Raw genomic sequence first — 16,280 nt, forward strand, 5'->3', positions numbered from 1 at the left:
AACTCCATCGACCTTAATGTCGTCTGCAAATTTACTAACCCACCATTCTACACCCTCATCCAGGTCGTTTATAAAAATGACGAACAGCAGTGGACCCAACACCGACCCTTGTGGTACACCACTGGTAACTGGACTCCAGGATGAACATTTCCCATCAATCACCACCCTCTGTCTTCTTTCAGCAAGCAATTACTGATCCAAATTGCTATATCTCCCACAATCCCATTCCTCCGCATTTTGTACAATAGCCTACTATGGGGAACCTTAACGAACGCCTTGCTGAAATCCATATACACCATTTCAACTGGCTTACTCTCATCTACCTGTTTGGTCATCTTCTCAAGGAACTCAATAAGGTTTGTGAGGCACGACCTACCCTTCACAAACCGTACTGACTACCCCTAATCAAATGATTATTTTCAAGATGATTATAAATCCTATCTCTTATAACCTTTACCAACAACTGAAGTAAGGCTCACTGGTCTATAATTACCAGGATTGTCTCTATTCCCCTTCTTGAACAGGGGAACCACATTTGCTATCCTCCAGTCTTCTGGCACTATTCCTGTAGACAATGACGATTTAAAGATCAATGCCAAATGCTCGGCAATCTCCTCCCTGGCTTCGCAGAGGATCCCAGGATAAATCCCATTCGGCCCAGGGGACTTATCTATTTTCACACTCTGCAGGATTTCCAATACCTCTTCCTTGTGAACCTAGTCTAGTAGCCTGTATCTCAGTATTCTCCTCGACAACATTGATGTTTTCTAGAGTGAATACTATTGAAAAATATTCATTTAGTGCTTCCCCTATCTCCTCTGACACCACACACAACTTCCCACTCCAATCCTTGATTGGCCCTAATCTTACTCTAGTCATTCTTTTCTTCCTTAAATAACTGTAGAAAGCCTTAGGGTTTACCCTGATCCTATCCGCCAACAACTTCTCATGTCTCCTCCTGGCTCTTCTAAGCTCTCTCTTTAGGTCTTTCCTGGCTACCTTGTAACCCTCAAGCGCCCTAACTAACTGAGCCTTCACATCTCATCCTAATCTAAGCCTCCTTCTTCCTCTTGACCAGAGATTCCACTTCTTTCGTAAACCGCGGCTCCCGCGCTCTGCAGCTTCCTCCCTGCCTGACAGGTACATACTTATCTAGGACACACAGGAGCTTTTCCTTGAGTAAGCTCCACATTTCTAATGTGCCTATCCCCTGCAGTTACCTTCCCCATCCTATGCTTCCTACATCTTGCCTAATTGCATCGTTATTGCCTTTCCCCCAACTGTAACTCGTTAATTTATGTAGTAAAGTTTTTGGCTGAAAATGCAAATCATATGAGAAAAAGTATATTTAATGTTTCTGGCTATGCATTGACAATACCTTCTGAGCACAAATTGGCCGTGGAGAAGCTCAATTTTGTAAGTTTATAGTTTACTTTTGTTTATAGTATTTTTAAAACCACCATGTTATTTCAGCTGATTTTTGCAAGTACACATTTTTCAATGAGGTTGCTCATTTTTTATTGTGGATTTCCCTTGCCTGTCAGTCGAGGCAGAGGTGAGGAGATATTTTGAGAAAATTAGGAAATGTGGAAGAAATCTTTGTTAAAGCAATGTGAGACTAGAGTGAGACCTGCCAAAACAACCCTGAGAAATGCATTGCAGCTTCACAAACCACATGGATGATCATGATTTGGAGGTGCCGGTGTTGGACTGGGGTGTACAAAGTTAAAAATCATACAACACCAGGTCTTAGTCCAACAGGTCTATTTGGAAGCACTAGCCTTCAGAGCGCTGCATCTTCGTCAGGTGGTCTTCAACCATTTGCCAGCAAAGAGCCAAATATGGACTTAAAGATAGGCCCAGTCCAAATATATTCTTATCTGTTCTCATCCTGTTTTGCCTTTGACCACATCAGCCTGCATGAAAGCATCTCCACCATTGTCCAACTGTTTGTTCTTTCTTGATTCTATTCAGGTTACATTTGTAACCAAAGTAATTTCAGTAATGACATGCCTTCCTGGACACCTTTGGCTCCAGAGCCCTGACAAGGACCTAGCCATGTCCTTTTTCTCTTTTTCATCGACATGCTGTTTCTTGAGTGACACCAAAACCACCTACTTCCACTTCTGTAATGTTCCATGCTTCTGCCTTAGTCTGTCTGCTGATAATTTTGTTAACCATGCCTTTTTCACCTGAAGACTGTTCTATTTCCCTTTTGCCCAATGTTCTATCCTTTACCTAGGTAAGTTTCATGCTTAACCTGTTTCCTGTATCATTTTCCTTCCTGAGGCTCACTCAGCCATCATCTCTATTTCCACTGGCCTGATTCAGCTTGCAGTCTCCAACTGCCTCAAATTTTAAATTCTTATCCTAGTGTTTAGACCTTCATAGCCTACTATTCCTGTAATCATCTCCCATCCAAAACTTCCCAAGAACTCTGCATTCTTACAATTCTGGCTTGTTGGTATGCCAATTCCCTTGAATCCTAATTAGCAGTTGCACCACTCGATCATCTAGTTCCTGTGCTCCCTCAACTTCTCCACTTTTCCACCCGTCTCTCTTTAAAGGTCAACTCATTTTTTAAAAAAAGTATTTTGACTGCACTTTTGACTGCACCCCTCCCAAGATTTGTCCCATTTCTGTCTGTATACCCTTGAATGAAAGGCTCGGGACATTTTGTATATTGACCAGACTTTCTAAACACCAGATTTTTTTTGTCCTTGATGAAGATAGTCTGATACCAATCTATTCTCATCTTCCTTTCCATAACCTATTAGATTCCCTCCAGTGTGGAAGCAGGCCCTTCGACCCAACAAGTCCACACAGGTGGCACAGTGGTTGGCACTGTTGCCTCACAGCACCAGAGACCCAGGTTCAATTCCCGCTTCAGGCAACTCTCTATATGGAGTTTGCACATTCTCCCCTTGTCTGCGTGGGTTTCCTCCCACAATCCAAAAATGTGCAGGTTAGGTGAATTGGCCATGCTAAATTGTCCGTAGTGTTAGGTGAAGGGGTAAATGTAGGGGAATGGGTCTGGATGGGTTGCACTTCGGCGGGTCGGTGTGGACATGTTGGGCCGAAGGGCCTGTTTCCACGCTGTAAGTAATCTAATCTAATTTAATCTAAAAACTCTCCGAAGAGTAACCCATCCAGACCCATTTCCCTCTGACTAATGCACCTAACACAATAGTGTGTATAACTTGACCAATTCACCTGATCTGCACATCTTTGGACTGTGGGAGGAAACCGGAGCACCCGGAGGAAACCCATGCAGGCACAGGAAGAATGTGCAAACTCCACATATTAGTCGCCCAAGGCTGGAATTTAACCCAGGACCCCGGCGCTGTGAGGCAGCAGTGCTAACCACTGAGCCACCGTGCTGCCCTTCCAAATTATAACCTAATTTAAGTTAGATTCCCTACAGTGTGGAAGCAGGCCCTTCGGCCCACCAAGTCCACACAGACCCTCCGAAGAGTAACCCACCCAGACCCATTTCCCTCTGACTGATGTACGTAACACTATGGACAATTTAACATGGCCAATTCACTTGACCTGCACATGTTTGGACTGTGGGAGGAATCTTGAAGTAGCAGCTTCAGTATGAAAGGTTAAATACTTTGCAATAAGGCAAATTTCTGCATTATCTTGCTGATGTTGTCAAAAAGAACTGATGAGCATTGTTCTGCAAAAAGCAGCCGATTAATGATGAATCAAGTGTTTTCTCAGTTAATGAGACAGGTGAGCCTAATGGGATCTGACTTGGAATTCCATACTTCCTTTTGGGCTTTGTAATTCCCTTCTTTGTTACAAGATAAATATGAGATAACAGCTTTGTTTCTTTTGCACTGCACAAAGCAGATTCATCCACAAACTCCTAATTGACATTGTGGTTGGAAGCACTTGAAGTTAGTCTGTTTTCTTAAGCAGATGCAAATTTATTATTGGAACAAAACTGTCGAACTCAGCAATTTGTCAAACAATTTTCAACCATCCTCGCATTAATGTCTTTAACAGTCTATGGCAACCTTATTTTTATATACCATCTGCTTTTAGCTACAAGCTATTTAGGCAATATCCTTTAAAACATATGAATATAATACATTTTTTCATTTGTGGTTTCATGTTAGGAATATGATGAGGGGCATGAAGAAATAAATGCAGATAGTTCTAAAGGAAGGGTCTTTCGTCCATTGTTAATGTGCAATGTACAGAGGAATCTTGATTATCCAAACGAGATTGGCGGGCAGTATTTCATTCGGATAATTGATTATTTGGATAACTGATTCAATGCCTCTCCTCTGGGACTGGGAGTTTTAAGAAGTTGTCTTTTTCCTCTCTGTGTCTCAGGAGGGTTTGTTTCTGAGCAGATACACACTTGTGTGTAAGGGGCTGTAGCATTGCTGCTTCGCTTCAATGGGATTGACAGAGTGAGCACCTGCTGGGTTCGCTCCCCATTTAGGAGACTAGGCAACACACACACCGCAACCCCCGCACATTCCCGCTGCCCCCCCCAGCTCCACCCACCCTACCTGCGGGATGGAGACAGCAGCTGGACTGGACACCAACAGCAAGACTGCTGCTGCCTTTGGGGGTGAATCTCAAAGTAACACACTCACACACACAACGTTTTGCCCTGTACACGGTAAGTGTGGGGAGAGAGGGAGAGAGAAGGCGGGAGGTTGGTCATTGGAAACGGTGCCCAGGCTCCCATCGATGTCCAGGACTGTTCTCGGCAGCATTTCAGAAAGCCGAATTCACTTTTAATCATTGTGTTGGTAACATCTCTTTGATGTAATATATCTCTCAGGATTTAAGATCTTCTTCGGATAATCTGAAATTCAGACAATTGATATTTGGATAATCGAGATTTCTCTGTATTTGTTGTTTTAGAATTGTAGTAATTGCAGTGCATCATTTATGCCCTTGTAGTTAGTGAACTAGCTGTATTGGATCCCATTGTGCTTTTTCAATTGACAGGTTGAGTGTGGCAAGTTGTCAATATTGACATAAAATGCCACTGAGTCTTCCAAGATCTGGAATGGTTTTCTTCTTCCTGCTGCTAGACTGATAAGAACTTGAAAAACTGAAAAGCTAAATAGATTTACCCAGTTAAATGCGTAAATGTATTTGTTGGAGTTAACATTTGGCTGTGGTGCTACTCATAAGCTAAAAACACTTCTTGATCTGCTGGTTTGATACTTAGGGTACTCAAAAATTTTTGGCTAGCGTAATTTCATGTTTGCCTATTAGTAATTGTAGATCACCCAAAAGAGCAATGTGCTTGTAGTTGTACAACACATTTAATGCAATGAAACATCTCAAAGCTCACAAGGCATTATTAAGCATAATATGGCACCAAGCTACATCAGGAGCTATCAGGGCAGATGATCAAACATTTGATCAAGAAATAAGGAGTGAAGTGAATTAGAGAGATGGAGAGATTTAGAGAGAGTACTCTAGAACTGAGGACCTAGAAGGTGCTGCTATCAATTAAAATTGAGGCTTGAATTAGAAGAGAAAAATACCTTAGAGGTTTGGGGTACTGCAGCAGATTATACAAATAGGGATGGACAACACCATGGACGGATTTGCAAATAGGGAAAAAAAATTAAAGTCAAGCCTTGTTTTACTGGAAGTTACCTTTATTCAGCAAGCACAGGTATGATGGATGAATGGAGTTGGTGTGAGTCAGGACTACGGCAGCAGAGTTTTGGATAGCTTCAAAGTTGTAGAATGTAGAATCTAGGAGGCATGCAATGCATTGGACTAGTGAAGTCTTGAGGTAACAAAGGCACAGAAGAAGATTTTAGAAAATGCACTGTGGCAGAGTGGTATTGAGCGATATTAGTCACAGAAATAAACAATCTTAGCAGTGGCATGAATGTGTGGTCCCATGTTTTATTGGGACCAGGTATGGCACTAAGATTGTGAACCGTCTGGTTTAGGCAGTTGCAAGTCAGAGGAATGAGTTGTAATGGGGACTGAAGACAATGGTTTCAGTCCTCTGTATTTAATTGGTGGAGATTTCTCCTGCTTCAAAATAAATGTTGGATAAACAAATACCAACTCAGGCATAGTGAAGGAGTCAAGAGAGGTGATGGTGTGGTAAACCACTGTCATCAAGGTTATGTTTCTAGGTGAAGTTGCTGGGGTGGAAATGTGCAGATGAGAAATAGAAACATGGACGGCCCTTGGCAGGAAGCAGAGGGCACCAGTGGTGAGTGTGGGGGGAGAAGCAATTTTACCTGAATCTCTGGCTGCAACTGAAGGGATAACACTGGAAGCAGGTAATTACTATTCAACCAAGCTGGAAAACAGTGGAGACAGGTTGGCGGAGGATGATGCAAACAATTGCCAAATATGTTGCATATATGTTCAAAAAGGTGGGCAGGGAAGTTTTTTTGTCACAGTCACCTAGAATATATTTGTGCCATAGGACAGATAGAAACCTGCTTGGAGGGATTCAGGTGTGGGATTCCAGGAAAGATGGGCAAGGGTTTGAGAGGGAACAACCCATTCAAGAACTTGGGAGAGGATAGGATTAATGGAGATGGTCGGTTGTTTACAAAGACAAAGGTTGGTCTGTTTAGAGGGTTGATTCTCATTTATTTAAAAGCAAGAATGGCAACCTGAGGAGAGTGAAGACTTCTCTGTCAACTAACGTAGGGAAATAAGTAGAGAATTTGGGTGGTCAGTAGTTCACTGGGAATAGGGTCATGGAAAAAGAAGGTATGTCTTAGGGAGAGGCATAAGGAAGGCATGAGGAGAGAGAAGAGAGAAATTAGACAAAATTGCAAGTCTAGTGCTATGGCTTTCATGCAAATTTGGTTCAGTGGATGAGATGATGAAGTGGCAGAAGCAGCTGATGAGATGGTATCAGTTTCGATAATGAAATCCAGGAACACCTTGTATGTTCGAGGTGAGAATGAAGAGGAGAGGCATTTAAGAAATGCTTTGCAGCCAAGAAAAAAATCAAGGATTACCTTTGCATCTAGTTTGAACCTGGAGGAGTGAGCAGATGAATGTAGAATCTTTACTGTCCACCAAGATGTGGCTGAATTTCCACTGTCATTTTAATGTTTCTGCTGTTATCACAGCAATATTTCATTAAACCTTGCAATAAATCTTGATCTTGGTTGGACATCCTAATGAAGTTATATCTTCATAATTCAAGCTTCAAATAATATATTTGTGCTTTATAAGTTTTTTTAATTGGAATATATCATAAATATTTTTTCTGTAGGCTATAAATCTACACAATAACAAGTTTTTGCTACTTACCCATGTAGAGTATATGTTACTAGTCTAATGCTGCTTGTCAGGTACATCAGTACTCTGCTATGTCTGTCAATGATCTGTTCATTAAGCATGACTGGTAGCTTGATTGTTCTTGATCCTTGATCAAAGTGTTGTTGTAGCAAATAGCTTTCTGCCCAAGATTCATTTGTGCTTTGTGATAGAGCCACTTATTTTACCCAAGCAAAATGATGTTTATTTCTTTTAGTTTACTAAGTTCAGCTGTACTGGGGTATAACATGGTTGCATTGCTGGTGAGGAATCCAGTATACATCATATCATGCCAGTGAGTTGGCTATTATTGCCCTGTTGGGGACAAGTAATGCCGACAGTTCTTGCAGGAAGATCTGCAGCATGACAATAGTGAGTGGGTGGTATGATGCACTGAACAGCTCAGCTTATCATTAGGGTTGCTAAGCTACAGAGATCTTCTATTGGGTTATCATTTATTGCAGTTACAATATCTCAGTATTGCTGCCTACTAAACTCCTCTCCCTCTCTTCACCACCTCCCTCACCCTATTATTGCCAAACAGGCTACCACTTGATATAAGCCAACCATAAACTGTGTGTAGCAAGGGGTATTTAGTTATTAGGGTTTTGAAAGTTTCCCTTGTTTTCGAGACAGCTCCAAATGTTTTTCATTCATACATTCAGGGCTGTTATTTATTACTCTGCCTACGCTCAAATTTAGATGACTTCTGCTTCTTATTAGTGAGGGTTTCAGTGATAAACAAATTGTATTGGAATCTGAGCCACACTTTTGTATAGACCAGAGAAAATCTAGCTTTGAGTTAGTGAATCTGATTTGAAGGGGTAGTATAGATACTGTCAGTAGCTACAAAGTTTCTGGGGCAAACAAGTGAAACCATCAGTTCCTGCCAAAGATAATTATCTACCCGCCTGGATGAGAACAGAGTGGGCTTGATGGTGATGGAATCAAACTTCACTTCTGAGCTTGCCAACAGTAACGTCAGGTCAGGTAATGCAATGCCTATCACCCATCCAATGGTTCTTCAGCACAAATTTCCACCTTCAAATGAAATTGTAGAATGGTTGCAAATGAGAAAAAAGTTGACTTACCTGCAATAATTTACTCTACTTCACAGTTGAAAGTACAAAAACAAAATTTTTTGTGTATTTTGTACTTACTGATATTCAGCATTTATTACTGACAGGGTAACTATTAAAACTATCAGCAGCAACCTTGGGATAGAAGTAGTTTCTGATTTGAAGAGCAACTCCTTGCAGAATCAGAAAGTTACACTTACCTATATTTTGGACAATGGCTTGATGAGTCACACATGAACCCGTGGCACTTGTGGCCTGTAGACTGCCTGTTGAAAAAAATTCATCTATCTGCAAGCAGGTGCTATGGTCTTTCATCAGTAAGCTTCCAGTTGCTGGTATTTGTCATGCGTCTTGGCTAACATCCACTACTGGTTAAACAGAACTTCCTCCAATTAAAAACTTGGACACCAAAACCTTCAGCAACTAGCCAAGAATCCTATTCTCTAATCAGTAACTTCATGCATTTCGTTAGCCACTATATTACAGTGAGCTTGACCATCCACAGTCCTGACATCTAATTTGAGCTGAGTTGAGCTGCTGGCCCCATTTCTTTCTCCATCATCAAGACTGACTATAACATAGAATTTAGGAGCAGGAGTAGGCCATTTAGCCCTTCCAATCTGTTCTGTCATTAAATAAGATCACAACTGTTCTGGCTATGATTTCAACTTGACTTTCCTTTCTGCCCTGGCAAATTGCATAACTAGAGCTATTTTTATGATCTGAGCTAATGTTATTACCAGACAAGTCAGATATCACCTGTGGGAGATGAACATTGCTGACTGGCCAACATTTTATTGCCTATCCTTAGTTGTCATTGTGAAGGTGGTAGTGACTTGCCTTCTTGAAATGCTGATGTCTGCTTGCTGTAGGTTGACCCGTAATGCCTACAAGGAGGGAATTCCAGAACCTGGCTTGATAGATCTTGTTTTAATTTGTTTTGATTTTAATAAAATGATCTCACATTGACACAGACGTAGAAGTTTATTAACAAAAGAAATGAAGCTAAGGTATAACAAATTTAGCCATCTACTTATCATACAAATTCAAATATTTTAAAAATGACAAGAGTAAAAGTATCATTTGAATAATCCCAGAGCACTCCTTTATAAATTGAAAAGAAACAAAACAGCTCTTGTAAACTACACAAACACACCCCGGTACAGTACCCAAAACACTCTTTGTACAATACTCATACCTGGGACCTTGTACCTAATACCTTGGTGGATTTAATTCACTTTTTCATCTGATTTGAGAGATGGCTTCCTCCCAGAGACAATATAGACTTGCTTAAATGTACTCAGCTTTAGGTAGGGTCCTCAGGGTTTTGTCCTAGCACTTCTGGTCTGGGACGAACACTAACGCTACATTCTCGAGATCCTATTTCACGAGATATCCTTCCTGTCTCGCGGGTACTGGTCGACACAGCCACCTTATTCCACAGATTTATTAGTACTACTCTGAACTCAAAGTAAAAACTGAAATGAAACATCTTCCTCTCTAAGCTATGGGTGTATACCTTTAATCTTAAGCAAAAAATTGTAGAAGTCTCTAAGAAACCTTTAAGGCTCCATAATTTACCTTGCCGGATGGCAAAACAATTTAAAGATTCTCAAAAGATTGCTACCAGTGTGCCAACTATCTCTGTAGTTAGATTTTTTTAAAATGCTTGGATCCATCAGATCCAGGGAATGTATCAACCCATTAGTTTCCATAGTACTTTTTCTCTCATGATAGGTATTCTGTTTATTTCAATCACCTGTCCCACTGGGCCCTTTAATGGCATTTCAAAAATACTAAATTATCAATCTCCTCTAACATGAAGACTGATGTAAAGTATTTATGCAACAACTCTGCCATGTTCGGATTCCCATTATTATAAGTGGCCTCTGTTCACTTTGGCTGCTCTCTTCCATTTTATATGTTTGAAGAGGCTCTTTTTTTTTTATAGGATTTACTACTTGGTTCTCATTGTTCATTTTCTTCCTCTGAATCGTTTTTGGTCATCGTTTGTTGGTTTTTGTAACTTTCCCAGTCCTCTGATTTTACTATTAAACTTTGCCACAATGTATTTTTTTTTTCCTTTCAATTTGTTACTAACCTTTCTTGGTTAGCCATTGATTGGTTTATCCCCTTCCTAGAATCCTCTTTCCTCATTGGAGTGAATCTATGCCGTGAGTTGTAAACAATTTTCTTAAACATCTGCCATTGTATCTCAGACATCTTTTCTGCTAAACCCCTTGATCTAGCCGACTCTGCGTTCCACCCATTTAATTACCCTTATTTAAGTTTAGTACAGTTGTTCCCAAGTTAAGTTTGTCACTCAAATTGAATGTAAAATTCTACCATGTTATGGTCACTGTTCCCTAGGGAATGCCTTACTCCGAGCATTTATTAAACCTGCTTCATTACATCTTACCGGTTCCAAGCATTCACAACATATTGTTACAGGAAACTGTTCCAAATATACTGTATCGATTTTTCCTGAAATCTATCTTTGCCAATTTGATTTTCCCAATCTACCTGAAGTTTAAAGTCACTCATGATTAGTGACTATCTTTTTTATGTGCCCTGATAATTTATTCTCTGTCTTACAGAACAGCTACTGTTCAGGAGCTTATAGAACACTCTCACCAGTGTTTTCATCTTCTAAGTATTTCTTAACTGTGCTAATATGGTTTCTGAATCATCCAATCCTTTCTTGCGATTGCACTTATTCCTCATTGTACTAACAACACGACCTCACGATCCTTCTCTTCCTGGCTTCCCTTTGAAGAAGTCATGTACCCCTGAATACTTAGTTCCAAACTTTGCTCACCTTGTAACCATGATGCTGTAATAGTTATGAAATTGCACTCATTGGGGTATTAATTCAGTTCATTTACCACAAATATATACTTATATCTAAATAAAGTTCCATTACTTTTGTCTTTTGACCACTTCGTTTTCTCATTTGACTTTCTTCACTGCTGTTTTCTAATGCTTGGAGAATTTGGGAATCAAGTCTCTACTAGACCCAAAGCAGATGTCAAACCGAGTTTAGAATGAAGAAATTATATATGAGATGTTTAAATGCATGGGCTATCCCAATTTTTGTTATTTCATACTGATCTTGTAAAGAGACTGCAACAGAAAGGAGACTTTTATTCTTCACAGTGGGGAGGTGTTATGATATTGGAAAATGTGGACTGTCAGATTTTAATTTCCATCATCTGATTTTTATCCCTGAGATCTATAATTGACTAAAATAGTCTTAAAAAGATTTACAAGGATGTTGCCAGGGTTGGAGGATTTGAGCTATAGGGAGAGGCTGAATGGGCTGGTGCTGTTTTTCCTGGAATGACGGTGGCTGAGGGGTGATCTTATAGAGATTTATAAAATCATGGATAGGTTAAGTAGACAAGGTCTTTTCCTTGGTATGGGGGGAGTCCAGAACTAGAGGGCATAGGTTTAGGGTGAGTGGGGAAAGATATAAAAGGGATCTAAGGGTTAACTTTTTCAATCAGAGGGTGGTATGTGTATAGCATGAGTTGCCAGTGGAAGTGGTGGAGACTGGTACAATTACAACATTTAAAAGACATCAGGATGGGTTTAGAGGGATATGGGCCAAGTATTGGCAAATGGGATTAGATTAGGTTAGGATATCTAATCGGCATGGACAAGTTGGACCGAAGGGTCTGCTTCCGTGTTGTACATTTCTATGACTCCATGAAAGAACAATTCTTGACCCATGATGGCTGCCATGATCACTTGACTCCAGATTGAGGCAAGTGGAATAAATGAAACCGCTGACACTAAAGTTACCATTTACCTAAAGACATTGAAACCAGGCAACTGAATGGGCACTCATATTTGTATGATAATTTACATGTTAGAAAATGAAACTCTTGCATGCTAGTTAGTCAGTTTGGAAAGGCAATGGATCCAGACTTGGGAATACACAAACATACCATATTTTCAATAGCTCTTTTTGAGCATGAGAGCAGAGAGAATAAAGAAAAAAAATTAGAACTGGAAGTTTTTTCCGTTCTCTCCCTTCTTTTTCCCTCAGCATCTCAAAAGCTACATCCAGCGATAAGCTAAATTGGGGAAACAACTATCCACCAAGAATCCAAAGATATTTACAAATTTCACTGCTGAAGCTGCCAATCAACAGTGAAAGAACTGTGGTTTTCAGGGTTAAAAATTGAGCACCTTATTTTAATTGTGTAGCCTTGCCCTTCCTCTCTGTACCAAATGCACACTCCCTTTTAAACTTAACACCTGTGGTTATGTGTGTGATTGCTGTTACATTTTTGGTATTTTACTTTTAGGGTCAGTAAGTAATAAAAGTCTTCTTTGTTTCCCTCAAGAAGATCTTATAATTGCCTCTTTTCTTTGGATCTAGTTAACTATATTTTAAACTGATATAAATAAATAGTAACTCAAAAGAAATTAAAATGTTAGTCACGACTAACTGAGAGGATGTTAAAGAGAAGAGCCAAATTATCACTCCTGACCTGGTGATAGCATTTGTTTTCCATTGCTAACTTTCCAGACTTAACTCTCTAGTGGTCTAACACTTGCTTTTGTTACTCCTCTCCTGTGTAGATCCACTTACTATCTGTTTTACATATCTTGCTAGCCTTTCCTCAAACTCTACTTTTGCCCTTTTTCGGTTATTCTTTTCTTGTTCTTATAATGTGTCCAGTCTTTTGACCTGCCACTGATCATACACAGATTTATGTAACATTTCTTTCAATTTTGTACTGTCCTTAAGTCTCTTATTTAGCAACTAATGATGGACCCTTATCAACAAATATGTTTTTCACTGAGAATTTACTGAGAATCATAAAATATCTTCTTAAAGGTCTAAGGTCCCAACCATCTTAGCTTTTTAACCTAGTTTCTCAGTTAACTTCTTCCTTAATCCTTTTATCATTGTCCTTATTTTGGTGTACAGGTTGAACTCAGCACCAATCATGTCTCTGTGGTCCCCTGGGACTATGGCAACTTTTGCTATTTAGATTTAAAAACATTAATCTCAGACTCTCATTTCTCACATTTAAATTGAAAATGAAATTATGTGTCATTATATTGTTGTTGTCCGAGGCTCTTTAATATATGATTTGATTAATCCTGTCACTTTGCACATTACCAACTTTGTTTTGTCCGACCTTTTTGGGAATGTCCAAAACAAAACTTCTCTTTAATGGAAGCCCACTGTTTCAATTACAGTTTTGCTTACTAATATTTCATTATGCTACCTCTGGGTTTGATCTGTTCTCACCCACATTTGCAAATATATTTTCTGGAAATTGTGAATTTCAAACTCCTAAATCTCAAAGTATTCAGCCATACCGTTTTAATCCCCTTTCGTGAAGTGTATGCTATTATTTTTGCTTTACCTCCCAAAATCTATGTTACATTGCCTCTGCTGCCTGCCCATTCTGTGAATTTATCATTCCTCCCTGAAGGCTTTTTACTATCCTGTTTAGGTGTTTGTTAAAACGCCCACCATGTAGATATTTTTACTATTTAAGTTGACCCTGACGTTTGGCCAAATATTAAAACTTTTTCTACTTACTACCTACTCACTACTAATGTCAAATGCACCTGGATAATAAACCTACTCAGTTGTTTAGCTCCTTAAAAACTGACAGAACTGCGGATGCTGTAAATTAGAAACAAAAATAGAAAAATCTGGAAAAGCTCAGCAAGTCTGGCAGCATCTGCAGACAGAAATCAGAGTTAGTTTTTCGGGTTGAGTGACCCTTCTCTTTAAGCCTGCTCAGGATAATGAACATACGTTTTGGAACCAGTTCAATATCTCACAATGACTACTTCAATATGTCACCCATAATTTACCCTGTTATTGACCTGAGAGACCGTCTGGTCTAAATATTCAATAGTGTTATGAATTATTAGGTTTTCATTTTCCATAGAGAACTAGGAAAGAAAATCTTTTAAAAATTATTGTGTAGTTCACTGATACGGAGTACCACAAACAAGTGGAACACTGGATCATGGAGTACTGGAGCTTTTAACCTTTGCTGGGGGGGATGCAAGTATGCAGGAATGAAACAAACCACACCAGAAAGTAGAAATAAAAACCTCCTGTTGTGTCCTCCTGTGTACCAGAAGACATGTGAGAGGTACTGCAGAAAAACTTGAACTAAGCATATTATTTCCTTTTTTTTTTCAAAGTGTTTTACACTTGCTTTGCAAACTTGCCTACACCAACTCACTGCCAGTCATATATGGTGAAAAATCATTAAGTCTCATCATTCTAACACAGTGTTAAATCAAAGCTTTCTTCAATGATAATACAGCACTGTGGCTAAACGAGTTAACACCACTTCTCAGTATTCATAATCTATTAAGATCACACTGGTGAAGCTGTGGAGGATTTTAATGATGACTTTGTGTCCCTATCAAACATGTTAATAGTGATAAATAGAACTAAACAAGCAATGTAGGTGGCACGTGGATTGAATCAAACTTGCACACAATAACATCAATGCCATTTCTTAGAAAAATGTGATTGAAGTGGGAGTACTCCAGGGAATTTCCAGCTGACTTCATAATGGATAAATTCTTGTCTTGAAATAATGCAAGAGGGGGAATTTAAATGTTCCTGAACTATTGTGTTCAACTATCCATATCAGTGATAAATATTAGTTTTTCTTTTCAAATTAAATTACAATCAAGATATTGAATTTAGAACCAAATGATATATCTTTCTATGCAGAGTAGAGAAGTAAGTGTATTATAGTGAAAAATTATGATGACAGTTTTCAATTATCATCTGAAGTTATTGTTTAGTTCTCTGGCTTCACTTAGTGTTTGGGGCATGGAAATAGAGCTTAAAGATATATAGACTGACAGGCATGGAGTCATGGAAACATAAATTCTTTTCCTAAAATAGGGTAGATGAAGCTCATCAGAAAGTATAGCAACCATGCCTTGTGAAATGAAAATGCTTGAAGAAAAATCCTCTTGATCCTGGATTTCTGAAAATATTGTCTTCGTTGCTTTTCTTGATGTTAGTGATCCTGCCCTGAAGCGTGCTATCACAAGGGAAGCATCATTGTTAAGTCTTAAGTTTTATTTTCCCATTTTTGTTTCCCTAAACAGGTATGAAAAGGGTGAATGGGATGAATTCAATTATTTCATATCAGTGATATAAAAACAGAACATCCATGTCAATTCACAGTCAGAAGAGAAAAGCAGAAGACATGATAAGTAAGGACAAATAGAGAAATATGAAAATTGTGGAATTCCTTGGTTCCACAATTTGCAATGCTACCCAGAAATCAGGAGACCCCATTGTTGAGCCCTGAATACTGCATGCATCTTTATATGCATATCATTTTTTGACATAGCATTGTACTAGACTTGGGTATTAGTTAGGAGAAAGTGAGGTCTGCAGATGCTGGAGATCAGACATGGAAATGTGTTGCTGGAAAAGCGCAGCAGGTCAGGCAGCATCTAGGGAACAGGAGAATCGACGTTTCGGGCATTAGCCCTTCTTCAGGAATGAGGAAAGTTGGTCCAGCAGGCTAAGATAAAAGATAGGGAGGAGGGACTTGGGGGAGGGGCGTCGGAAATGTGATAGGTGGAAAGAGGTCAAGGTGAGGGTGATAGGTCAGACTGGGGTGGGGGCGGAGAGGTCGGGAAGAAGATTGCAGGTTAGGAAGGCGGTGCTGAGTTCATGGGTTTGATGGATTTGATGGTGCTGAATTTGATGGATTTGACTGAGACAGGCTGGGGGAGGGGAAATGAGGAAACTGGTGAAAATCCAAGTTCATCCCTTGAGGTTGGAGGGTTCCTAGCCGGAAGATGAGGCATTCTTCCTCCAACCGTCGTTTCGCTGTGGTCTGACGAGGGAGGAGTCCAAAGACCTGCATATCCTTGGTGGAATGGGAGGGGGAA

At 39.7% G+C, this 16,280-nt stretch overlaps 1 protein-coding gene and 1 long non-coding RNA gene across 9 annotated transcripts in view; both read left to right on the top strand.

Annotated features, from left to right (window-relative positions):
* Positions 1 to 16,280, top strand: part of LOC122553706 (gephyrin) — a 537,285-nt gene that overhangs the window by 129,059 nt on the left and 391,946 nt on the right. The gene's annotated exons all lie outside the window — the stretch shown is intronic.
* Positions 15,138 to 16,280, top strand: part of LOC122553707 — a 16,437-nt gene continuing 15,294 nt past the window's right edge. The window contains exon 1 of the long non-coding RNA XR_006312794.1: positions 15,138 to 15,590. This is a non-coding gene — a long non-coding RNA (uncharacterized LOC122553707). The remainder of the gene's footprint in view (positions 15,591 to 16,280) is intronic.

This window comes from Chiloscyllium plagiosum, chromosome 10, assembly GCF_004010195.1.
Source record: "Chiloscyllium plagiosum isolate BGI_BamShark_2017 chromosome 10, ASM401019v2, whole genome shotgun sequence".
Lineage (NCBI taxonomy): Eukaryota > Metazoa > Chordata > Chondrichthyes > Orectolobiformes > Hemiscylliidae > Chiloscyllium > Chiloscyllium plagiosum.